Source organism: Athene noctua, chromosome 3 (genome assembly GCF_965140245.1).
Source record: "Athene noctua chromosome 3, bAthNoc1.hap1.1, whole genome shotgun sequence".
NCBI lineage: Eukaryota > Metazoa > Chordata > Aves > Strigiformes > Strigidae > Athene > Athene noctua.
In genome coordinates this window covers 45,374,683-45,402,132 of record NC_134039.1, presented here as the reverse complement: position 1 = coordinate 45,402,132, position 27,450 = coordinate 45,374,683, and the positions used below count along the sequence as shown (strand labels likewise).

Below are 27,450 nucleotides of genomic sequence, written 5' to 3'. Positions count from 1 at the left end.
TCAAGGCTCAGAGAAAGGCCCAACAAAAGCAAGTCTTGGATTGTAATTTCTAAGAATGGACTGGACACCTGCTATGTTTCTATTTAATAGAAAGACTTTTTCTAAAGCACACAGAACTTCTTCAAAGCTCAGATCTTAGGTCATAACCAAGCAGTCAGACTGACAGTATAAGGACAAATAGACCAAGGAAAAGAAGTATCTTTGCTCAAGCAGGTGAACTGGAGCACCCTCTTTTACTCCTGCGGGAGAATTTCGTTCCTGGTTTCAGGCTGATCGACAAGCAATGGCAGATGAAGCAAGGGCACCATAAGTATCCCTGAAGGTTTCAGCAGAAAGGGATGAAAGGGATGTGAATCAGCTCCTAAGCAGCTGCAGTTTACAGTATGGCTTAACAGCATGACCCCAGGTCAATGGCAGTTTCCCATAACATGCTGCAGTCTCTGGTGGTTTAGGAGCTGACTCATGAGCCTTCCCATCACCCCTGCTCTGGGGACATGACTCCCTGCAGGCAGACGGGGCCAACAGCTACAGCGAGAAATCCTAACCTGCCGCCATGTTGTGTCAACACCTCTGAATCATCCAGCGAGCTGCACTTGCGCTCCCCAAAGACTTCTGCACCAGAGGATGACTTTATTCACACATTTACCAGGGACAGGGCACTTTGCACCATTCAGCACCCAGTCACAGGAGGCCTTTTCCAGGAGACCCATGACAAGCATTGGTGTGCAGTTCTAATGGAAGGACTGGTAGGGCCACAGGGGCACTGGCCTTACTGAGGTGCCTGAGATTGGCCTGGTGCAAAGCTGCCTGGGCTCTGTCCTGAATTAGGCAAAATTCTCCACGACTTTATATAACTATGTGCATGCTGCCCGGCTGTGTGTGTGATGGCATGCAGTATAAATACCCATGTTCAAGACCTTACTCTTTATTAAACAAGCATTTCTTGCCTGTCCTGGGTCACCACTGCAGAACTTACACCTGTCAAATCTCCAGGCAGTGGGATGCCACAAGCATAAAAGCACAGTCTAGCATTCAATTTTTAGAAAGCAACATGGTTAACCTCACTAACTGTGAGTCAGAAGCCAAAACCTTTCTATAAATAGCCACAAAATCACAGATAAGCCAGAGGGATCGCCCAACATCCTGGTGCCTGCAGTCCTCTTTTCTGCTCTGCATCCCTTTCCTTGTTTGCTGCTGCAGTCACGTTTGCGCAGTGGAAAAAGGAGACTGAAAAGATCATCCTGAGCTGCTGAGTTCAGTCCACCCCAGCCACTATTCAAAAAGGTCCACAATACAGGTATGGCTTAAAAAACATGGCAGTGCACAAAAAATTAGTTCAAAAGGCCCAAACACCAGGTTTTCCCAGAAAGAGCGGGGGGAAATAACACTCCAGCTCCTGTGGGAGTCATCCAACAATCTCTGTTGCCAGCTGGATGAGGAGCACTAACCAAAAACTCTCTAGGAAACTAGAGCTTTTAAAGGCAGTCACTTGTTATCTGAGCTCCTGCAGCACACGATTACTCCAGCCAGAGGGACGAGTGCCCAACTATTTGGCACTTTTCAGTCTCAGACCTTTAATGTGAGCGACAGTTTGCATCAAGCCAGTGCTACTAAGGCTTCCTCATACTAGGAGGATGGAGCAGGGAGGGAAAGGGAAGAAGGGAGGAAAGGCTAACAAAGATTTACTGAGTCATCCTAGTTCCAGGCTGTGGCAACAGGCTGCCCTGAATGTAAGAGGGGGCTAGGGTGAGGAAGGCAATTCTCATTTTAACTAAATTATATTTGGATCCTTACCTGGTTCTTTCTTCTTTTCTTTTCTGGGTTTGTTTGGGTTGTTTTTTTGTTTTGGTTTTTTTTTTTGTTGTTGTTGTTTTTTTAATATTTCCAGTAGAATCAGGAATTTGTCTACTATTACTACTGTGGTTATTATTATGCAGGATAATGGATTTTCAGACAGTACCAGGAGGATTTTGTCATGATGAAGACCACATCTCTTCCAGTGTTTCAGAGGGTAATTTGGGTGTGAATCTACAGAACAACAATGATAGAGAATAATGATGGACAGTCATTTCCAATTCCCTTGGTTCTCAGGACTGTATTAATCAGAATAATTACATGTATTAAGAAGTATAGCTTTTCTTCCACAGAAGAAAGGGATGCTGAATAGGTTTTGCAGGACTTCCATGCATGGGGATGGAATGCATGCCATATCCAGCTCAACCCAGCACTTCACACAGGTCCAGTTACAGACCTTCTGCGTTATCATCTTACATTTGTAGGCTTTTGTGACACGACATAATGAAGGAAAATCAGTCAAAAACTAAATAGCTACCATCCTCTTTACATAAAACCAGGTGGGAAAATGTAAATCTATTCTCTCACATAGTATAACTTAGCTAAGATTACAAAGAAATGAAAAGTATCCAGTGTCCAGAGTGAGCCTTTTCAGGAGAGCACCTTTCATTAGTAATCCTTCTCCCCATACAAACTGTCCTTCTTCTCCCTTACATGCTTTCTGTCTCCTCACACCTGCTGTTTTCAAGGTTAGGATAATAGAGTGCACATCCCCAAGGAACCAGCAAAATGGGTACAGAGTATTTCTCTTGCCAGGAAGAATGAGCTCAGCTCAGACAGATTGTTTACACAGACAGACCTCCCAAAACACTCGTAGTCTGCATTAGGTTTACTCGTAGTCTACAGGTTTATCTGATCATACAATTGATTTCATCTTACTGTAATACATCAGCTTAATGGGTCACATCTTTTGCAGATCCCTTCTGAGAGAGTAAACTGGTGCTCCACAAGTAACACTGGTAGCGATATTGGTGATGGTCAGCAGGGCAGGCATTTGCATTCTGCCCCAGTTTTAAGCAACAGAGGCCTATTTTTAAGAGGAGTCAACGCATTTTATGCCAAGAACAGTTGGCAGCAGTGCTACTAAAGCATGTATGTTGCCACATTGTGTTCAGTCATTTCAGTTTTGCAATCATAGAGCCAAACAACAGGATGTGACTTAATGCACCTTTGATTAAAGCTCAGGCTAGTTTTCTCTACCGATGAGCATCAAGAGCTTATTGACTACCCAAGAATGCAGTGACTTTGGAAGAGAGTTCCTATTATTTTAGTAAAAAGTATCCAACAACAAACAGTCCTAGTAAATTTCTAGAGAATTCAATAGTGATGATGTGGCTAAAGGAATCAGGATTAAATTAGTAGCCTATTTCACTTCCCTGAACCTCACACTTGCATTATACCTGAACACAGAGGAAGTATCTAAGCTAAGGACAATAATAAAACAGTATAGGTTTATTGTAACAGTATAAAACTGTAATAGGACCTGTCACTCTTCATCTCCAAAGGTGTCTATGTAGATTGGGCCCTGACCTACCTCCTCACTGAAGCTGGGAGATTTGCCGGAATAAGAAGTAAGGGAGGGATCAAGAGCTAAATTATTTTTACAATGAAGTGCTAATAGAGCAAATGTGGCTGTTAAAAAATGGTGGTCCAAATGGTTTGCAATGCCCTTTTTTGAAAAGATCATTTATGCAGTTGCTTATGCTTCTTCCTAGGCATCCAGACCTGGGCACCACTGGAGGTAGAACAGGTCTAGAGGGACGCTTGATAAGAACATGTCATTCCTTCTTATGGTAGCACTGGCTCCACAGTGGTCTCCCTCATGTCCCTCACTGCTAAATCATAGTGCTAATCAGAATAGAGGCCATTATTGACTGTGAAAAGAGTTGCTCTAAATAACAACAGGGCTTTTTCTGGGCAGGCACAATACTATTGCACACATACACCTACACCTGTACTTCTCTACTCAAGGGGCTGCTCACTTTCTAGTCTGCACACAGGGTCATTGCACCTGGCATTGCACCTTGCATATGAATCACTGGAACTGAGGCTGATTAGCTTCAGCAGAAAAAATCTTCATTTCTATAAAGAAACTACAGCCAGTGCTTTGACGTAGTCTGTATTGCTTCATTTAATGAGCTAAATTAAAGTTTCCTAGATTTGACCTTGTTTTGCATTTAATGAATAGGAGAAACAGTTTTGTCTCCCTATCTCAAAATGGCTTGAGTCACAGTCTTAACCTTGCCTTGACACTGCTTGTATCTGTGTGCTTGCCTAAGCATAGGCAGAGTGATCAGAAGTTTCTGTGATTCAGCTTTGGTTATTCCCTGTTATAAATTGGATGCTCAAGGCTGTGCTTAACATGTAGGGGAGGAGAGAGCCTTCTAGTAGCTCTTTGATTTGGAGGGTTTTGGCTTTTTTGGTTGCTTTTTTTTTTTTTTTTTCTGTTGGCTTTGTGTTGTGGCTTTTTTTGTTGTTTTAGGGTTTTTTTTTAAATTCCATTTACATTTTTTTCTCCTCCTTTCTCACCACAACAGTACTGCAGGGAAATGTGAGAACTATGCACCAGTTTGCCATTTAGTTAGCCAAACAGGAACAGGAGAATTATCCTTTTTACAGGTGCTCTTTACTTCAGAGGAATTCAAATGCTGCCTCTGCAGAAGTCCAAGCTAGTGCCAACCTGACAGCAATAGATGAAAGATAGAGGACCCTCAGTACTATGATCACGTTGATGCAGAAATGCCATTAAGCAGCCCAGTGTGAGTCACATTTCATTGATAATGAAATCAGCCTGCTACATTTCCCCTGAGAATGAAGCAGCAATAAGCAGAAGTAGTCCCTCTCCTACCCAAAATTCACTGAAATTATGCAAAGAACTCATCACTTTGAAATATGAAAGAAACTCCATGTCCTTCTCAGCAGGACAAACTCAATTAGACAGAAAAAATGGAACAGCTGCTTTTTCAAAGAGACAGATGACCTTATGGTGTGATTTTCACACTTAGTTGATCAAAGCTTGTGGTATGATTCATTGACCACGAGAACGAAACTAGACGAGAGGCATTGTTAAAAGGTCATTCCCTCCTCTGGATATAAGAGGCTTAAGTGAAATATTACAAGAACATGTGCCCCTCCTTCAAGAGATGTTGGCCATACCTCCACCTGCAGTCAAACAAGAGAAGATAAAAAAGCAAACATTGTGCAATAATGACCAACACTGTGCACAAACATGAATGTTTTGTCCATGCCCCTGTGGTCAGTGGTGTAGATTTCCTACCCCTGAGCTTTTCTAGGGAGATTGGATCTGGCCAATGAAGCCAGTGAGAATGTGTGTATTGATAACAGTGGACAGGCCCATTGTGAAGGAAGATGGAGAACAGCTGAACAAAGATGACAGATACATCTTATGAGAGCAGGTGTTGGGATTTAGCTTCAACTGTTACCATTTGACTCATTTAAGCTAATATTCCCAAGCCTGAGGACCTATAAATACAATAAAGGAATGAAAGTCCCTATGGGTGAATGTGCAAATATAAGCCAGAAAGCTTTTTCAGTGTATGATGATGCCTCTTGTTTCCTCATTGTAGTCAGCATGGGTAGGACAGAGCAGGCCCTTCCTCTACAGCTTTGTCTTTGGCCTAGGAGGGGATTTTGTCTCTCCTGAGCCAAAAGCACAAGAAGGCAGTGCTTTTAGGGACCATCTCCAAAGGAGAAGGTGATCCTACTCCTGACTTTTCACCAGATAAGACAAAGCAGTGACCAGCAGTCCACCATTTGCCACTAGGAGAAATGACTTGAGAAAGAGGAGCTCCTTAGGGAAACCATGCTGGGGAGAGAGGGTTGGTCTGAGCCAATGATCTGAAGAGCAGAAGGAACCATCCACCACACACTGTGCACATACATGGAGGGACCTGTGGCCTGCAGCTTAGACACTATGGGGAGGGATGAAGGAACATTTCACACAGGAATGTGGGGCACCACTGATGGCGGTGACCCTTTTTTGAGATGACCCCCACACTGCACGCTGGCAGTATGACGTTAGCATGTGGTTAGGTGTTGGCCACATTTCTGGTTACCTAATCAGTGCTGAAAAGCTGGCTGCCCTCTGCAATGCTGAGCAAACAGGTGGCTAACTCTTAAGCAGAGCTGCTCAGCTCTTGCATTCAACTACAGGAAGTGGATGGGTCAAAAGATCCTAATCCTCAGCTCTGTTGTTACCCCTTGTTTGAATCTTTCTCCAGCCCATGTTGGGTCACCGCTCTCAATGGGCTGTGAGAAACCTCCCTCTGCAGTCTCTGTCCAGTGCCCTGTGAGTCCCTTTCATAACTTCCAGCCAGGCATGCAAACACCCTTTCTATTAATAAACCATCTGCCTGTCTGTAGAGAAGTTTTGACTGAAACTTTTTCTCTGTACAAAACCCACCAGTTTGGGTACACACATACACTTAATGGTTTTGATTTTATCAAATCCTATTGGTGTAGAAAAGTAAAACTTTAACACAGTTGTTCCCCTAACTGCTTCTCAGTTACTTTTAATTTTATATTTTTTGGGAAAAAAAAAAAAAAGTTGGTTTCATTTTTGAATTAAGATGACATTTCTTTTACAAACATACAGTTTAAAATGGAGAAATGATAGCTAAAACCCAAAACTGACTGCAATTCTTCTTCAACTTTCTGGAACTGTTTCCCAGCTGTACTGGTTATCCACGCAGCTCTTCCCCCCCTTGCTCTAAACTGCCTCTGCAAGTCCAGTGAACAATGTATGCAACCAGGAAGGCAGACAGATTGTTTCTCCAGCCACGGTACTCATATATAGCACTTGTTTGATTCATCTGGAATTACCCTTGTTTGACTCTCCTACAAGTCTGTTGACTTTGTCTGAATAGAGATTTACATAATTTCCTCATGGGAATTTTGAAAGCTGATAACACACTGCCCTAAGAGTGTTATTTCCCTATTTTATTTCCACAGTAGAATAAATCTAGATATGCTACTGCATAGTGCAGGACGTGATTTTTTCTATTCCCTTTTGAATCAGGCAAAAATTACATAATAAAAGATGTATCTACAACTGTTCCTTGGCTATGATAAAAAAATAAAGAACACACAGATCCCCATCTCCTTTTCTTATCTCTGTCAAAGATGAATGAAATATTAATCAAGCTATTTGACAAGATCTTCCCTCTCGATACAGTGTGAGAAAAATGCAAGTGAGTGCGTATGTGGCTCATTGCAGCAGCACAGCTATGACAAGCTGGAGTCTTAGTACAAGATTCATAACGTTAATGCTCCTCTCTGCTCTCAACTGACCTAATGCTCTGCATTATACATGGTGCTCATTATATCCCATATGAATGACAGAAGTTGGAATCAGCAGCATCATGAGAGGGCAAAGATGCAGGAAGATTAAATGATTTCTTGTTTGGTGAAGCCAGATAATAGAATAGCCACGGACCTGATGAATCTGATGAATGATCAACAGTCATGATTTACATGGCCTTAGGCAAAGAAAGTGAAGTTGCTGGGTTTGAAAATCTTTAAGTCCTTTTGAAGTGTCTGCATTTAAGTAAATAACAGCATGGAGTGGAAAACACTTCTGTAGGTGCATGAACAGGAGGGAAGGAGTTTACCGTTAGACTTTTTTTCAGCTCTTGTTTTTCCCATTCGTACATCAGGAATAGAAGACTTTAATCATAGCCAGGGTGACAAGATGTCTTGTGCAAGAATTAGAAGATCCAGTGTTGCACTAGGTGGTGTTGGGACTTACACATGTGAAAGTGCTCATGAAATTTGGACCAATAAATGATAGGGTAAACTCCTTTCCTACATCTCTCTCCATCACCTTTGAAGTCTGCATCATCACCAACCTGTAAACATTGCAGTTTTCCTCCTGTAGCCCATCTTGTCTTCTAGTTAACATTTCACACCAGGGGTTCTGGCTTTTTGCTCATGCCTTAAGGAAATTAACTGGTAGGAGTTTGGCATACATTTTCATGGGGAAAAAGGTTACCAAATTCATGAAGCACAGTTTTACATGGCTACTGGGGGAGGCAAGCAATCACAGCAATTTTATAGCACAGTGGTCATCATTAAGATCCACAGAACATGCACAATAGTACCCTTGCCTACCCTTTTCTACAAAGAACTCAGTGGGTTGTCGGAGTGCCAGTATCATTGTTAATTTATTTTCCACTGCACCCTGCTTTCAGTGGAACCTAAGATATGTAAAATGCTGTACTAGCAATTTCAATATTTTCTTAATTGATACATTCCCTTAGAGTCATTCTGCACCACTGGAGCAGATCAAAGAAGATTGGCTTTCACTCTCAATCCTGTGGCAGAGCCAGAAGCATCCTAATTCCAAGCAACACAGGAAGATTTCTTAAACACCATCATTTGCATTTTCCTGTGTGCTTAGCTGTCAGTACACACTGTTCCCTTTGCTCTCTCTTCTCCCTGTTCCCTCATGAACCATTCCATTATCCTTTTGCTTCATCTGCTCTATTCCACCTGTTAATAGTCATTTTTCTATTTTTTAATATTTATTTTTCATGCTGTGCTGTTGCTTCATTCTCCCGCCTTCCTGGATGCAAAGCCCTTTTTTTCTATTTGCTGTTCTCACCCTGAGTTGTTCTTCTGTAACCTCTCCCTCCTTCTTGCATGCTTCTTTTTCTACCACCTTGCTCTTCCCATTTTCATTGTCAAGCCCTGTTGTTCTTTCCATCTAAGTGCAGAAAAGGAGGATTATCATGATGACTCTGTTGCCTTGCACTAATACCTGAAGGCCCAGTGAAAACCAGAGCCCCTTCGTGCCCCAGCCTTGCAAACACATCAGTACCCAGTCCCTGCCCAGAGCATTTGTAGTCCTTTTCCCCAAGGACGGATTTCAAAGGCCCGAAGGGGACTTAAACACTTGCCTGGTAGCAAATGTTCTCTTGAAAATTGCAGGCTAAACACACAGAGGGCTGGAGGGGTGATCTGACTTGCTCAGAGACAGTGACTGCAGTTGTGGAACAAGGGATAGGCATTAGTTGCTCTTCTCCCTGTCTGGCACATTAATGGTAAAGAGACAGCAACTGCATCAGATTTTTTTTCCACTTATGAAAAATGAACCAAGAAAACGAAATGGCATTTGCAATTAGCCTCACAATATGTGCAACGGTTTGTATTTTTAAATAAGAAAATAGCTTATATTTCCCCCACTCTGTTCAGCTGGTAGTTTAACTTCAGGCAGTCCTAAAATGAAATCTTACTGAGGCTGATAAGAGACTTAGAAATGGCCTGCAGTATCCTATCTTCCCCTTGTAAGAGAATATTTTGGTCTGACTGCTTATTATGCTAGAGATTTTAGCCTTTATAATTAACAATGCCCCGAAACAACCGTATCTCTAAGACCCCAGCCATAGCGTATCAGCTCTAAATACCTGGCTCCAAGAGACAGGCAGCACCAGGGCTGTGTTTTCTCCAGATTTCTGTGTTGTCCTCCAGACACTTGGGTCCTTAACTCTGCCTTTATCTTGCAGGTGCTGCACGTGGCCAAAAGATACCACGATCAATTAACGGCCGTTCCTGCAAACTCTGCAGAAGTCCGCAAAAAAGCAGTATCATTTCAGATAGGGGCCAAAGGAGCTCGGGGAGCAGCCCCCAAATAGCTACTGTCATGCTCTCTGCAGCATGGAAATCTGAGGAGCAATTCGCACTTCTCTTCTATCGTATATTTATTGTTAAGGAGCATTTTAGTTTCTGGTGTGATTCCCTAAAGTAAAATGCTTTGGACTGACTGTGTCCAGCTACAAGGCTGTGACTCTTGATCTCTCCAAGTGTGTTTTCATCACAGCAGGGCTGCCTTTGAGTTCCCCTCTGGCTTTCCCTTCTGCTAACACAAATGGTGAGGAAGAGACCTACGTGGCTGAATTGTATTTGTGTATTTTCCCAGGCAGCTCCTGAATCCTGGAGCCTGCTCAGAACTGAAATGTCAGACGCAGTGGGACTTAGTCTGGCATGTGGGTGGGTTTACTCAGGCATGGAAATCAAATCTGGGCCGAGGAAGCAATGCTTGATGGCAACAGGACGGGGCTCAGCTTGCGGCTGGAGCTGCAGTTCAACCTGCTGGGGTGGCACAGCACTGATGGGAAGGCATGGTACTCCCTTTCCCGATTTTTAAATTTTTTTCTTTAAGGCTTCACAAAAATTAAAAAGGAAGAAAATATCAAGTGAAATCACATATTTTGAAAAGATGCAAAATCAGTGAATTTTTCATAACTTCTTTTTACTCCCTTCAAAATGGGAAGTAATCACATCTGTATGTTTGAATTTTGAAATGTAAACAGGCACTCTGGCCCTTGGTATTTTGCTGCTATTTATTTTTAATAATGAAAGTAAATGAGAAAAAGAAAGCATCTGTCAAGCATGCAAGCACCTTTTGAACATGCGCCATGCATCTGAGAGAAAAAGACCAGCAGCTTCTCCCCGCCCTCAAGCTCAGACAGGAAATACACTCTGGAGAAGGCTAAATCTAAACAGCCCATACTGGGCTCCTATCCTCACACTTCTCTCTCTGTCCAGAGAGAGGAAAAAGCAGTATGTGAGCTTTAGAATTAAGCAGGAAGAAGTTGCTGTTACACAAACACTCTTTCATCCAGATAGATAAATAAAGGGAAAGAAACAAAAGGTTACATTGCTGGGAAGAGAGAAAACCCAGGACCATCAGTACCAGCCCCTTCCAACTGGAGCTACAGCTACAGCAGTTCTGCCAAACCTTGCAAAAGTTGCTTCAGGGACTTTCACAAGCGAATGTGATGTGCACTTTCTGAAAACAAGCAAGGCAAAAGCTTACTGGTTTGTATAAAGACCTACCTCTTCCTTCTTCTTCCTCGTTTGACAGCAAATCTCTGTGCATCATTTCATGTCAAATCTAATCTGACAAAACTCTTCTGGACTGATGCTGAGCCTTTATGCTCCTCCTAATGGACCATGACTAGCTATGGCTCTTACATGCAAGAGTTTCAATAACAAAGATTGCCATAGACATCAGAGATTATGTAAGGATATAAAACTTCCTGATTAGGGTTTTCTATAGCTTCACACATGAAGAGGAGTCTACCTTTAGGCAAGCGCTATATAGGCAAATGTTGGCAAAATGCTGTAAGGCAAACAAGAGCACTATGAATCAGCAGCAGCCATTTTATAGACTATAGCATGGACAGATAAAATTGTTGCTAGACTATTACCTACTCCCATCTGAATGAATTACTGTGCACACCATTGATAATATCTGGGCACACATCAAAGGCAACGTTGACTTTATAACATTAGCTGGTAAACACAGCAACAGGAAAGAAGTCTTGTAAGCCAAAAACTAAAGGTCATTTGGTAGTCTGCCTACTTTCCCTCTCATGTGAGCAGTGGCCCTCCCAAAAGACTTCATGGAAAGATACTATTTGATTTGGAAGTGTTCCCTTCTTCTCAGGTCTCTCAGAGCACTGTTATAAGCAAGGGAACCATTGACAACTTCCTGTGGTTCTCCTGAGCTGTGTTACCAGGTCCATGCCCTCAGTGTCTGACCCTGCTGTTCACAAAAGCCTTGGTGTACAAGGGTGAGCAATGCTGTGTCAGATCTTTGGATTTCAGCAGTGTCCATTCTACATGTGATTCAGAACCACAGTCTACCCACATACATCATCTGTATAACCACGCAATCCTGTTTTTGTTATCCCTGACATTCCTCCTACCTTCCTTCCTATTGCTTGTGTCATTACCTTATTGCACTTCAGCCGCAAGTAGACTATTAATTCTTCAGGACTTCTTATGCTTTAGTATCTTCTTGCCTAATGGGAACTACCAGAACACAGTCATTACAAAACAAACATAGACCTCAACAGCTGGGACAAATAGGACGCACACATGTAATTTCAGCCCCTAAGGTCTGTATGACCTAGAAACCCACATTCACTTCAAGCAATTCCTCTTGTGCTTTCTGCTTTAGGTCAGAGATGAAGCTCAATCAAACTGTAAGGAAATGCAATAAATAAACACAATCGTTTTATGATCTGAAAATCTAGTATGCTTACATTCAGTTTCCTGGTCAATTGACAGCTGGTTAAAATCCAAGAATCAAACAAAAAAAAATCTCTACCAGTGAAGCTCCATGAAAGGAAAGCAATTCATGTATCACTGCTTCCTTATAACAAAGTCTTCCACAGACTGGGAAAACTACTAGCTGCAGCTTATTTCAGGTCATATTTTCAGGTTTAAACAGGATATGTACAAAAAAAGAAGAGGTGAGATGCCAAGAACACATGCAGTGTCCCCCAGCATCGGCTTTGCAACAAAAAACAGTGAGTGTTCAGTCGGAGGAGACTGATTCAAGGAATTGAGGTGGGTATGTCTGTATGTTAGGTAAGACTGGACTCTGTGATCACAGCTCCAAGTAGCCACCTAACAGGCTGGGTTAGAGACATGTGTATTGAGTTGTGCGCACCCGAACCAGAGTAAGCCATCCTATCTATTTCATCCTCTTGCTGAACACAACACAGAGCTGCTCCTCTGCATGAGCTGCAACCTGTTTCCCTGATGAGAGCCATGTGGCCATAAACCGGTGTATTGGGCGCTATGAGATCAACAGCAAAGGACTTAGACCAGACACATGCCTGAATCCATAACCCTACCACCCTGACCCATCCCTGGGCTCCCCACTAACTGCATGGGATGATTCCAACGCCTAAAAAGTCCCCTGCAAAGGTCTCCCTGAAGCCAGGGTTAGTGAAGGTGCTCTGCCTGAATGTCTAGGGCTGTCTGGACACTTTAAGGCACCTGAGTCCAACCCATGGCTCAGCCTCCTGATAGGATGTGTGTTTCCAAATGGGATGCCAGCGGTTTGCAGCAATGTCACAGTCAGAGAGGCTTGGGAGCTAGGGTCACCCTAGCTGATGGGTGTTCAGCCTCACACCTCTTCCTTCCCAAAAGGGTACCCTAGTTGTCAGGCCCCAGGTGGATTTTAGAGAAATTTCACACATATGTCAAAATAAACCTGTGCTCAAGGGTTAGCAGGATGAGGAAACTCATTATTCAGCATATTGGAGCTTGCAGCAATCTGCAGATCTAATTGAACGTGGTCTGAAAACAGGCTCTAGACATTAAGAAACCACAACTTCGTAACAGCCCTTTGTCTAAATTTCAGCATGGGAAAGCCAGTATGCCTTTGGCATGGATTTCTTTTTTCCTTTGCTCAACATTTTTTTCTGTGCTCAACGTACTTACCCAACCAGCTGCAAACCTCCCCAGAATCACAAACATAGTGATGAGTCAGTCTAACACAGTCTCCAGCTATTTGCCTGGAAATCTGGCAGGCTTGCTGATGTTACAGCATCAAATCAGTTTCTACTATCTTTCTTTGGCTTCCTTTCGCCTGTGTTGCCAGGGCATGATTTTGCTCTGATTTGCACTCAGAAATTATTGCTCATAAATGATTTGTAATAGTGGAAATGATAGAAAAGGAGGGTAAGGAAGCAAAACAAGTGGAAAAGCCCAAACTACCCCTGTGCTGACTGGTCAGCTTTAATACATGGAGGAGGTTTGCAAGGGCTGCAATCCATGAGCAGCTACAGCTGCCGGGCTGCTGGTGCTGGCTGTCAGCACCAGCCCCGGCATGGCCACCCGAGCTGTTTGCCCAGCAGCTGCCCAACTGCCACGGCTTAGAGAGCGGCACTTCACAGTCAGTAATACCTCAGCAGCTCATGGGCAGCTCACGTCCAGCTGTCCGTACACTAGGAGCAGGGTGGACAGCTGGGGCAGCAGCGCTCTCAGGCCCCTGAGCTCCCACGTTGTGTCCCAGACCCTGGCACTGGGTTTCCCAGAGCAGCCTCTGGCTTGGCTCCTCCTGCCAGCAGGGCAGGGAAGGGGCCAAAGATCCCAGTTCGCCAAGGACGTCAGTAGTACAAGGAGGGCAGGATTTGCACCAGGAGCTTCTGTGAACATTGGTGTCTACTACAGGCAGAAATAAAACCTGCTGTAAATTGACCTCCAGCAACATTGTCTTGAGAAGCATTGGCCATGCTCTGTACTGAAGGAGGAGACCCAGGCACATATGTCATGCATATGTCAAAATAAACCTGTCCTCAAGGGTCAACAGGATGAGAAAATTCATTATCAAGAGAGATGATGCTGGCATTTATAATACTAATTGCTACATGGCTTACATTAACATATGTTCAACAACAGCATCAATGATCTGCTTTACCATTGTCATATTTTCAAGAGAAGACTTTTTTTAATCCAGTATACTTGTGCAATGTACAAGCATATTGGAGCTTGCAGCAATCTTCAGATTTAACTGAACATGGTCTGGACATGACAGGTCCTGCACACACACAGGCCCACAGGCAAAGAGGGGACGGGAAGACAAGGGCAGCCAATGAGGGGGGCAGCACCCACCCGTCTGTCTGGCTGTGCTGAGGGGTCCTCAGTGGGACACCTCAGAGCTTTCTGTCCTTCCACTCTAAATAGGATGAGAAGAGCCCTGAAGGTGAGATTTCAGCTGCACAGCAACTTGAACTCAAGTTAGACTAAAGAGAAGAAGTCTGCAGCTTTCACCCTGAAGGCGTCTGCGGTCCAAAAGGACCTTGTGCTGGCTTTCAGTGCAGGGTGAACTTCAATCCTTTAGGAAAGGAAAACTTTCAATAATCACATTCTTACTGGCCTTAAGCTTCCAAGAGTTAGACTCACAAATATGTCTAGTTTTCTCTTTTTTTTCTGACTGAGCTCACAAAGTCCAATACTTACTCTGGAGAAAGGAGAGCAGTGCATTGCTCTTCCACCGCGCACCTCAGCACTGACGATGCCATGCTGCCGGTAGCGTCGCAGTACTGCGCATGCCTGCTCAGCAGGGCTACTGCTGCCATATTATGTATTAAACCATGTGTTTAACGTTTATAGGTCATTTTGTCCTCATCTGCATTATAATTTTGTTGCGCATCATGAATGCAAAATGAGTTTCATTTCTCCCTATGCCTTTAGTTTATTGCATTTACATAAAACTGTCGAACATTTATGAGGATTTTTATAACTTTATTAAATGAATTTCTTCAACCACTAAGGAGATCACATTTCCACAGTAATACTGTTATTTCCCAAACCTTATTTTCTGGTATCTTTGGCCTCACTGAAGTGGCACATTTTTCATTAAACTTAGCAGTTCATAAAGTCATTAAGGTGACAGTAGTGTGCCATTATAGCTGTTGTAGCGATGCTGGTAGTGACTTCACCCTTGGGTCATCTGAAGCAATTATTAAGTAAAGTGTCAAGAGATATTGAATGACTTAGAAAACTTAGAATCGCCTTGCCTAAGTACCTCTTCTACGCAGACAGCACATAAAGCTGACCTTCGTAGCTCAACTCATCTAGAAAAAGAGAGCTATTGAACACTGCAACCAACACAGTCAAAAATATTAAGACATCTTTTCCTTCCTCTCTAGTATTCTTCATAAACTGAGCTTTTTTTTACTCCCAGCAACATGTTTTCATTCTGATTTTTGTCTGGTTCAGTGATTAAGCTTGCCTGCTAACCCTGAGGGTTCTCCTGATCTTCCTGCATGTCACAACCTGTCATCAGAGTCACAGTTGCTCTTGTCCGGTGGGGGAAAATTGGATGCAGAAGCAACAAATAACCTTAAGAAGTGGGAAGCAGCCTGCTAACAATATAAAACCTGCCTATTTCCTTCCTTGTACAGCATTTAAAAGTTATTGGATGATTCAAAACCTTCTAAAGAGATATGAGTCTTATCCCTGAAGCACTGAGCCATAGATAAGGGTATTTTTCAGACAAAGGTCCAAAACCACTTTCCAAGTGAGGGAGAGAGAATATTAAATTCAACTCCCAAATTCTCTGAACAAGCCTGGAGCAATAGAGAGCTAGTGATATCTCTTAATACTGTCTGAACTGGCCACATAAATTACAGGCCAAACTTTCTAGCAATGTGTCTCAAGGTGAACATTTCACCTTTGCTTAAAAGGTTGGTAATTTTGATCATATTGGGAAAATAACATTTTACAGCCACTTTGTACAAGTGGCACAAGCACTACAAACACATGTCAACCAAGCATCTTCAATGGTGTAAAATTTACATAACATAAGCCCGTAGTTTTGGACACAACGAACTTTTAAAAATTGCTACATTCAATATAATTTAGGATTTTCAGGGTCGAGCCTTAAAATTTACAAGGGTTCAGCACCGAGGTTTTTTTATGGTGGCATTCCTGAATCATTTATTATTATTTCTTACATTTTGGGATTGTTGATGAACTCCAATTTTGGATATCATTTAGATGCTAAGTCCTGAGTGCTTCACCATGACAAGCACAAAACACAGCTGAGACTGTAAACTCTGTGGGGCAGGAATTATGTGTACTGTACAATAATAAATTACTTTAGGCAGGATCTTACAATTCATGACTTTAGGTGGGGCTGATGGCAGATTTCTGCATCCTATTATACAGTCTTAAAATAAAAATCCCCAAATCCTTACCAGTCTGTAACAGTAAGGGTAGAAATATTTTATTCTGGAAGAAAAGGGGGTGGTACTACCTCCAGCTGAAATTCAGTGGAAAATTGCAGCCAAATGGTTCGGCCATTTCCAAAGCCTACCTTCCTCTTGCCTGCTTGTTTTAGTGTTTCCAGAAATGGTTTATTTGAACAGCTGCAGCATCTCCCTGCTGTGCCACAGGGACTCAAAATGCAACTGGCAATAGAGGGGGGGAGGCAATAGCCTTGGTGTTTTGTGGCTAAAGCTGTGAAAATGCATTCGAGTTTAGCCACATTATGAACCTTGCAGGTGATTTAAGTGCATGTGAGTGGGGGAAAAGGAAAAATACGCTATGCTGATGTTCAGCACCATTACACCTGCGCCAGCTCAATCACCCAATCCCCCCTCCACCCACTCTGAACTAAATGGGGCAAACGCCTGTATTATATCTGCAGGCCACTGGTGACCTTGATGAGGTGAGGCTAGAATAGCTGCATGTAGGCATACACTCAGATCTGGGAGAGGAAGGGCTGCTGAGGGAAACAGCCAACTGAGTGCAAAGCGTCTGGAGAAAGAAAGGAAAAAAAAAAACATATTCTGACTCTTGGCTTGCATCTGCTTGGCCAGAGATAAAAAAGGTGAGGGAAGGAGGCATCTTGCCCAGTGATCCAATGTTGGCAGCAGTAAAACATCCACAGTTACCTGCCACAACTGGCAGCACAATGAAACAATATGTGTCCCGTGAAAATGTGCACCCAGCCAAGCAGATGCATCCAACCATGCAAACCCGCTCCAGAGATCCAGTGAAGGTGGGCCATGTTGAGTCATGCTAGAAGAGTCAAATACAACCTCCCCTGTTTCCATTCCCTCGAGGGCAGCGTGCTGAGAGCTTTATGGACAGCTGATGTCATCTCCTGTGTAAGTCAACAGCACTGATTGCACCTTTTCCTCTTTCCCTGTCATTTGGTGCTGCCTTTGGGGTGCAGGAAGCCACGTGCTGCTGCCATGGGGAACTGCAGTGCTGTAGTTTTGTGACAGGGGTGAGTCACGGATCTGCACTGCAGCTTTGCACAATCAAAGATTTGGGTTTCATGTTTATGGCTTTTAACAGAGACCAGACACAGCAGTCACGGCTTGGTAATGGCTGTCCTCCAAGGGTCTGGTGACGTACCTGCTGTGACTGACATAAGAGCTGGCTCTACCTGGAAGAAAAAAGAGGAGACTGGAAGGGGCTGTGCATCCCAAAGGACAAAACAGATTTCCCCAAGTCTCTCTCTGTTCTTCCTCCAAACTGAGAAGTGCCAAAGTGCCAGGGATCACTCTAGATGTTTTCATGAACAGGATAGGCTGCGGTGCTATAGATGTCTAGGGAGGTGGGCTTCTCCAGGGATGCTGCCAAGCCTTGGGGGATGTGGTACCTGATGATGATGCTGATGTGGGGAAGACCTGGGCTGTTCCAAAGGGCAGCCAAAGATGCAGACACACAACTGTGCTTAGCATAGAAGTGAGCCAGTGGATTTCACTTAAACTGGTTTTCTTTTTAACCATAATTTTACAGCCAGCTAAAATTTAACTCAAAACATTGGAGAGCATTCAAAACTTGTGAAGATGAGGGTTGTTAACATAGTTGTAACTGTGAATGTAAAATAGATCTTTCAGCTCCAAGCTTAAAAAAAAATGGTAGTTCCCTTTCTCTCCTGTGAGCCATCTTCAGTTGCTTCTTACTCTTCTGTTGAAGCTCTTGCCCTTGCTGCCTAACAGCATGACAATGCTTTTCTTCAGGCAGATTTATCCCATGCATGCACAGCTATATGTGTGCACATCTATATATGCTATTCATAGATCTATATATAGCACAGCTATATGCGTGCATATCTATAGATAGAAGAGGCAAGGACACAGACTTTTGCCTTCTACAGAGCTGGCAATGTTTATGGTGATTCCTGTGCTGCCTATCTGTTTGGATATTTTATATGGTCTTCACAAAAGCTGAGTTGCCATCATAACTGCTCCCCTTAGCCGGCTCAAGCACCAGACATGTTGTTAGTGCTTGTAGTTTTTAATCACAAGCTTCACATTTTCTGATGACTTTCCTGAAGCCTCAGCTCTGGAGACCAGGGTTTATAGGAGAAATGTTGCCTTCTCCTTTTTTTTTTTTTTTTTTTCTTTTCCTTCCTTGCCTTGCCTTGCCTTCTTTCTTTCCTTCTCTAAGGTAAGCTTCAAGCCTTTTGGTGACAAAATCATGGACTATACAAAGGATGTCAGATAAAGCAATTAAAGTTCTTATTATCTTTGTCAGATCTCATGGGCTTGAATCACCCAGTTCATCATTTTTCAATCCTTTAGATGAGCAAAAATAGAAGTGTGTTATTCTATTGGCAGTTCTCTGTGTAGAGAACCTTGTTTACTATCTACCAATTACTTTGTAATTTCTTCTGCATTCTTCATTAGTGATAATAAAGGCCCATTATGCTGCCTGTTTGGCTAGACTGGTTTAACTAATTTCTTTAGGCCATTATTTTTACTGGTAACAACTTGTTAATGGTTGGACTAGATGATTTTCAAAATCTTTTCCAACCTAGATGATTCTGTGATTCTGTCTGGCTTTGTATACTTTTTAATTCAAGCTTTTTATCTGGTATATCATTATTGGTGCAGTCAGAAATTAGTAGTTTTAAATGGTGTTAATTAATCTAAGAGCCTCTCTGTCACCATTTACTTCACCTCAGATCTTTTGCCTTGTATATTTCCTGCCTTTACCAATTTTCTGTGCATATTTTAAGTGGAAGTACATAGCCTCTTTTCATGGGCATCAGGCCCTTTTTTTTCAACATGCCCATTCTTTTGAAGAGCAGTCACATATAAGAGCAAGACTTATTCTGATTGGTAGAGTATAATCTATCTCCTATTGCTGAGATCAGTCCAGTTGATTTATTGCTTCTTGTTTGCGATCTGAAAGAGAACAAGATCTTTTCCCATCAATCTTCCCAGCAGTCTCTAAAATGCACTATTTATTGCTCTTAAATTTCTTGTTAAATAATATTCAGTCATCTCTGAAGCAATTTCAAATGGAGAATGTTCCTGAGGACAGTTAAGAGTCAGCAATACCTTTTCATTGTATGGGATGACACAAATGACAAATGACAAGTGAAGACACCATTAAGCTTTATAATTTCTTTAGGTGAGTTTCACTGACACTTGTTTAAATTGAACGCTAGCATTTGCAGAGTGAATACCAATTCTCCCCACAAGCCTTCATATGGATTTTACAGGGAGAAGAGTATTTTGATTACACAACTTAAAAATTCCAGAAGAAAAAGAGAGTTAGTACTAAGCATAAACTGTGAGCGATCGTTGCATGAAACCAGCCTTAAATGCTCTGCAAATAAGCAATCAGAGTAACTGAGGCAGAGTAAAAGCAGCTATGGGGGATTTCAGTGTAGCCTGGACAAGACCTGCAGGTCTTGGTACAGCAGACAGTGAACAAGCGAGATATTTCAGGTCAAAGCTACACTGACCTCAATCTGTTCACAAACAAGCTGTCTCCCCTCTCAGATTAAGAGGTCTTTAACGACAGCACCCTAATTACCTCTAGCTTGTTAGTGTGCAGCAGAAGTGCTAGTTTGGTTACTTGGACAGATGTCCTTTCCCAGGTCCAGCTGTGCTGGTGGAAGAGGTTGCCTTTCCCAGCCTGACCCAGATGGTCACTGTTGCCCTCTTGCTCACCATTCCTTCTGTGTCACTTGTGCAAGGGCTCCAAACCCAATTCAATCAAAACGAGCCTGGTTCACAGAAACCAGCAGTTTAAAATGTGCACTTGAAGAATATTTGAAATTAACAAGAGAAGCAAGAAAATATATTTAAAAATATAGTTTACAGTCATAAATCTGCCCATGATTTTTGGTACTCCAGGCTTCATACAAGGCCACAAAGGGCCACACAGCCAAATCAGGCCTCCACCCTAAGGTCAAAGTCATCTGACAGATTTCTCTCATGACTGAATGGGGTCCAATGTCTCAAATATTTATACTAATTTTAGACACCAGTCACATTGCTCAGATGGACACGTACTTTTAGAGAAGTCCCTGAATCAACAGCCCATCTAACTTAAGTTTCAGTGTCCTCAATGGTAATACAGTCACAGGGATGTACATATGAGCATAATTTGGCCTCCAAAATCCATATTGGTAAAAACAAATGAGAAAAGGAGAAAAAAAGCAAATCCAGAGGCTGAATTTTCAGAAAGGACTTAAAAAAAAACTTGACTCTTTCAACTCCATCATTAGTTAACAGATTATTATAGATAATAATATCCACACATGCTGCCCTATGCTATCCCTTGTGATCAATACAACTAATTAAAACATTTTCTAAAGATGTGCAGCTGGATAAGTGCATACTGGGTTGCCTGTGCAGAGCATATAACAATACAGAGCCAAATCTCACATGCTACCATATACTGAACTCCTGCCCTAGGTAGAAGCTCCTTGTCCAAGGAATAGTGGGCTTAAAGATGTGAAATAAACCCCTCACATCCAGTGGTACCAGTCACACCTGTGATCAGTGCCATCCTTAGCAGTCCTGTTGAATCTCAGTCTTCACGCTTACTTAAAATACACAAGTGAATTGCTTTTGTAACAAAAGACAATTGAAGTACGTCTGTTTGTTTATTTTTTATTTTCTAAAGTCCTAGAAGGCGAAATGTGCATTGCTGCTAGGACAACCCTTTCTCTATTCATGTACACACATGACTTTGTTCAAACAGCATTTACCTGCTAAGGTGTCTCTTTGGAGAAGCTGCGGATCTCTGTTTCTCCAGTGAAGACAGCAAATTTCTCCCTGCTGAATTTCCCCACTGCAAACGCGTTCCAGATCTGTCTCTCAGGAGAAAAGATTCAACAGAAATTAGTTGCCAGCCACATGAAAGTTTTACATGTGTAGCAAGAGTAATGGAAGGAGTGTAGCAGTTTATTTGTAGAAGCAAGCAGTCTAAATAAATGAAGCAACTGATAATTGTTTAGACATTCAGAGGTTTTGTGAACATTTCATTAAATTGAAGGAGTCTAATGCATCCTTCCCGCTTTTTACAGCATAGAAATTTATATGGATAGGCCCTCAAGCACATCTCTTTTCAGCATTTTATTTCCAGGCTAGTTATGGCACTGACATCTTGTTTTCAATTAGCTAACAGGTCTGTGACGTCTGTGAACGTCAGTGTTGAAATCCCTAACCAGGGAACCCAGACCATCCCACAGCTATGCCTAGACAATTTATGTGCTTGTAAAACTTCTGCTGCATAGAACCATAATAATTTATTGTTCATCAGAGAGCCTAACCTTAGAGGAAACCCATAAGGATCACAAGTCATTTACAAGTATTTTTTCTTTTTCTAAGGAAAAAAAAATGAACCTCAACATTGTAAGTTAGTACCTACTCAGAAATAGAAGGATTGTCTATATCCAAAGCAAACCAAAGCTAAAGGTTGGAGACCCACTATCTTCAACTATGTCTGGTGATCCCAAACGCAACATCTATCACCATCATTCAGGGGAAGATTAGGTCAAATGAAGTCAGACCATCTACAGCAATGCAAAGTCCACAAAAACTCAGACATTCCTCTTCCACCTCTCTGATGACAACTTTTGGGGTCATTTCTTAAGATTTCTGCCTGCAATGTTGGCAAAAGTTCAGCTATGTTGGTGGCACTGAACAGCGAGCAGAAGACACAAATAATTCACTTTAGCAAAGAAAACTGATCCTGAGTAGAGCTGCTTGGTTTATCCGGCAAAGTTGGAAAAAAGAAAAATGCATCCTCTAATCATCTTGTGCTAGCACAAGCTCAGGTGATCAAGGCCAGTAATGTGAGTTTCTGTGAAAATAAAGCTAAGAATCTGCATGTTCTTCTGCCTCTGCCTTGGTTAGGTTCACGTCCTGTGTCTTTGCTGCTTGTGCTCACTCCAGAAATGTGCACAATGCAGTAGTGAAGCAAGAGCTGACTGGGAATGTCCCACTATCAGTACAGTGCTGGATGGTTCCTTATTTTCCTTATGTTCAGTTTTCAGCTGGGGAACTAAACAGACCACAGAGCTATTGGGGTACAAATTCCTTTGCTCTCAGTTCAAGGAAAGGTGCTAGATGGGCAAGACCTCACTATCCTCTACATGTTCAACCCGTAGTTTAAACTTTGTGCTCTTGGGATTACCTGAGGTCTGAACTGATTTCTTTATTTTATTCCTTTTTTTTTTTTTTTTCTGTTTGATTTATTAGAAAACCATGGAAAACATCAAGAATCCTTAATAAAGACCATACTTTCTGTTAAAAAGTGAAATCACTGGAAGATAAAAGATAGTTTATTTTCACATTTTTAGGATAGTGCAAACAGTAAGTTAGATTGTGGGAAAAAAATAATGAAACAAATCTGAAAGGCTAGCTTTTCCCTCACCTGTTCAATTTAATTGCCATGTTTTTAAGTTAGTGAAGTCAGAGCAGTACTTTTCCAGAAAGACCAGTCTGTCAATACTGACCAGTTAACGCCTCAGAAAGTTCCTCTTTTGGTCACATGACAAAACAAGTGGCATCATTATAATAAAGTTTCCCTGTAAGTCAAAAATATATAAAAATACACTGACTGCATACTTCTATAGAGTGTGATAAAAGGAGGCATAGAGGTGACACATGCATTACTACCAAGTACTGAAGACAAGGGGGAAAAGGTGGCAGGGCGTGTTTGTTGTGCTTCTCTGGAGGGGTTAAACAAAGATAGCATAGGATGAAAGAGGATTCTCAGACTATAAGAGTCATACTTCTGTTAAGCAACCCTATCAAATGTCTAATTACTGAAATATGTGAGGAACAAAGTGCAGTATCAAAATGGCCATGACCAGCCTGCTGTATCAGCAGACTCATAAATCTGAAAACAAGCAAGGAAACTGTTGCAAGAAGCTGAGGTTGAGATCAGAGGTCCATCATTTGTTTAAAGATGCCCCTGCAAAGTAGTATAAGATAATTACTAACACTAGCTTGATCCATTCACTAGTAAGAGGCAGTAGTATTGAAAAGAAGTGAGGACTGCACAGGGAACAGGGTAGTTTTATCATTTCTCAGTATGGGCTATACCTTCATGTCATATAATGTGGTGGTAGCAGCTCAGCTGTCCATCCTTGCCCTAGATAAGGGCTATACCTGCCTCTCTCCTGCCCAGCCAGGAAAACATATTCTAAATGCATGATAAAATAATCATTTCCAGTCTCTTTATGGCCAGGGACAACAAATTCCCAGCAGTTATACAATACGTGCAAAGCCTCCAAAGCAATATTTCTGTAGCAATATTTCTGTAGCCCTGTAGTACTTAGCTCTGTAGTACACACAGCACAAAACACAGGAGATCAGACTTTTAACACACAATTTCTAATAGCTGACAAATAATAATCTTTGGCTTTCAAAGTTTTGGCAGGGAGCCATTTAAGAATTATAGGCTGAGCTGCAAAAGAAAAATGTGTTTTGAAATCCCATCTTTATTAGTTAAGCTATCATTATTACTATTCAATTATAGTACAAATGTGCAGCTTTCATAATGCAAAATACCATTTCAAAATCTTGCGACAGGATTAGATGTAATGTGTCTCTCTCTCTTCAGGCCTAGTTCTTCAAGATACTAACATGCCCCAAAATCTCCCTGAAACCTACTGACAAGGAAAAATGGAGGGGACGAGACATCTGAGAACAACACAAAGGATCATACAGGCCTTCCTTCTAATTAACAGTGGCAATAATTAATAACAGTCAAAAATATAATCCCTGCTGGATTGTTGCTTGGAGAAGGACAAACCAACAGGACAGACTCACCCTTTTACAGGAATAAGAAAGAACAACAGTTAGAAAAGAGTAATTCCTGATCAAAAATGCTGAGGAGAAGAGGTGGAATGAGAAATAAGAAGGAGCCCTCTGTTTTAGTAATACTGCCTTGTTGATCTTCCTTCCCTCCACCATGTGGTTTCTATTTTCTTGTATTAATCCGTGCTTCCCCTCCCAACATTTTTTCATGTGGTTGCCAGTTTGAGGTCAGCGAGTACTAAGAATGGACCGAAAAGAATTTCCAGGATGTTTTTTAAGACTATTAATAACTGTAGCAGCTATTCAAGCAAAGAGCGTTCCATGTTCATCATACTCCAAGGCCTAACATCATCACTTGAGGAGGCTGATTCAGTTTCCTCACGCTAAAAATTGTACAGACAGTCGGGTAGGGTATGGGGCTTTGGAGACAGGATGGGATGCTGTTCCAGCGGAACACTGAAAAAGGAGCCAATACTGTACCCATCAACAGGAACATTTTTCAAAGGCAATGAAATTCTAGAGACAGTTCTCACAGGGGATTTTTAAGTGTTGCCACTTACAGTAGTGCACTTCCTAATTTCAAGGCACCCCACTGCACAGCAAGCATCCTGAAAGTCCTAAAATGGGAAGTATTCCTTAACAATATGTAGCAAGACTGAAGCACTGATAAGCGAGATGTGCAGAAGACAGCCAAGCCAGGCAGACTGCCAGAGGCTACGGGGAGAGGTGGCACTTCTGGAAATATGTGATTAAGCTCCATTAAGGCCTGAGCAGCATGCCTCACCACAGTGGTGCAGGGGGACTCAGCTGGGACTTTAAGGAGAAAGGCAGTGTCAAGCCCACAGTGCAGTGAATCATTCAAAGTAAAATAGATCTGATCAGTGGTGTTCAAGACAATGCACCTCAAATTACACTGAAGCCTTGTGTAGGGCAGACTGCCAACTGGATAACCTGTGCTTCAAACAGCACAGAATACCTCAGCTTCACATGTCCCAGTACACTGCTTTAGTCAATATAATGGGCAAAGTGGGAAGACACAGACAGTCTCATTCCTAGCTGTCTTCTGTGTGAGGCCTGACCTGGCAGATATGTTCCAAGAATGCCTTAAAAAAAAAAAAAAAAAAAAAAAAATTCAGGCCTGGAACATGAGAGAGGCCGTGAAGGAGATGATCTGAGAAACCGGTGGAGGCCTGGGCATGAGGCAGCCTGAAGACACCAGGTGTGGCTGCTCACACAGATGTCTCAGTTCATGTGTAATCCCCTTCGCTTCCAAGGGGATTAAACATCTGACCTTGAAATGCTTAAAACCAAGGCCCAAAGTCTATTTTAAAGCTGATTTTATAAATCAGAAGATGATGTTATAAAAGAAGAAACTAAAACTTTCACAGAAGGAAAAGAAGCACTATGCCAAATTTCACCGTGATGTACAAGGGCATAAATCACATGTCAGAAGGGGAATATCAGGGAGTTAAGTGATGAATTAAAACAAATAATAATATGTGCTACATAAAATGAGCTATCTTGGACTCTGCTTACAGACAGCAGCTTTTGGGCATCCAGGGATTTCCAGCATCCTAAGAAAGGATGGAAATAATTTATTTTTTTCCCAAGGCTTTGCCTTGTGTTTTCCTTATTGATTTTTTATTTCAGAGAGTAAAAGAAAAAAAGCAAAAGACTACTTAGAAGGGATATTCTTTTTCTTTCTTGACACCCCCCCCCCCCAAAAAATGAAACAAGGGTAGCAGAATAAAGATTACAGACATTTATGGATTTATTTTTGAGATGCCAAGTTAGGTCTGATTTTCATATAAGCAACAACACACCCATTCTGAGTTTCCAAAGTTTCCAACACTCATTCACAAAGGTAACCACAGCTGAGCAGTGAGCCAAACCTTCAGCTGACATGGCTAGAGCCAAAGGGCGGTGAATTATGGCTCCAGCAGAGAGAAGAACACTCCAGTAAATTATGTGTCTAAAGATACAGCTGATTGGTCTTCCTCTGTAGGAACTGCAGCCCTTTCTCTTTTCCAGTTTTCCTGCCAGATGTGACTCTTGAAGAAGGGTTTCAGGCCTGTATACATTACACCAGCTTACCCCAGCAAAGAGAAACAATGGAGCAATTTGTCTGGTTGATGGAGTAGTTGGCCATATCACAGCATACTGCAATGCCATGGGGAAGCTGCTTACTCTTTTTGTATTGAGCATTACAGCTAAGTTCACAGCTCCTTTCGTCAGCAACTCCTATTTGCCACGTACTTTGAATGTCAAGAGTAATTTCTGAGCTAAATGAGTGCTAAATCCATACAGTAAACAAACCTTGTTCACTCCTTTACCCATTCCCTCTCCAGCATCAGAACTGCCTGTGTTCATGGACCTTGTCTAGCCGAGTGCACTGGGAGCAGCAGAGGCTGAGGCACCATGTGCCGGCGGAGGCACAGAGCACGCACATCCCTGCAGAACAGGAAGAGCTACGGTGCTGAGCTGGGCTTTCCTCCAGCTTATTTGTTACCTTGGGCAAGTTACTTAACCTGTGTCCTGGGGGCCCAACCTAAAAGCAAAGTGGTGGCAATCCTTCTCAGCAATTGTGTTTCTCCTGGCTTTTCTAAATGTCCCTCAGGCCAGGGACTTTTTCTCACTAGAGCCTTTTCCAGCCATGATCCAATGGGGAGTTGAACACCTGTGTGGCTCTTCTCTACAGTACCGGGCAGAACACTCCCACACAGAAGAGTGCCCATTCCTCTCTCCTGCTTAACTCTCCCTTATTTCCCTCTGCATCAATGACTACTCCAATGCATTTGCATTTCAGCTGGTCTGACACTCCCAACATTATTTACTCATGTCAATGGAAATGTAATGGCATTTTTAATAGTGCGCGGACACGTTTTCATTAACTGTGGTTAAATTCCAGGTAGTGCCGTTACACGATCCCTACATTCACTGGCAATTGCAGAGAAGTTAATATTGCATTTTCGCTTCCTGCCTTTAAAAAGGAGACAACTGTATTGTTTCAAATTGCTCTGTGCATAGCACATTCCCTTCATAGTTTTCAAAACTAGGGAAAGCTTGTGAGATATGCTAAAGGTCAACAGAAATATATTCCCCATGGGATATCTCTAGAACAGTGTCTCCATAGAAATGTTTGTGGTGAAGCTTTGGGGTCTGGTGTGTACGTGAATGTGAGTGTTCAAAGGAAGGCGGGCCAGAGCCATCATGTTTTGGAAGGAGGAAATGGACAAAGAGGCGC

At 42.3% G+C, this 27,450-nt stretch overlaps 1 long non-coding RNA gene across 2 annotated transcripts in view; it reads right to left on the bottom strand.

Annotated features, from left to right (window-relative positions):
* The window catches only part of LOC141958648 (uncharacterized), a 124,660-nt gene that overhangs the window by 48,156 nt on the left and 49,054 nt on the right, over nucleotides 1–27,450 (bottom strand). For both annotated transcript variants that reach the window (XR_012633299.1, XR_012633298.1), the window contains exon 2: nucleotides 21,146–21,253. This is a non-coding gene — a long non-coding RNA (uncharacterized LOC141958648). The remainder of the gene's footprint in view (nucleotides 1–21,145; nucleotides 21,254–27,450) is intronic.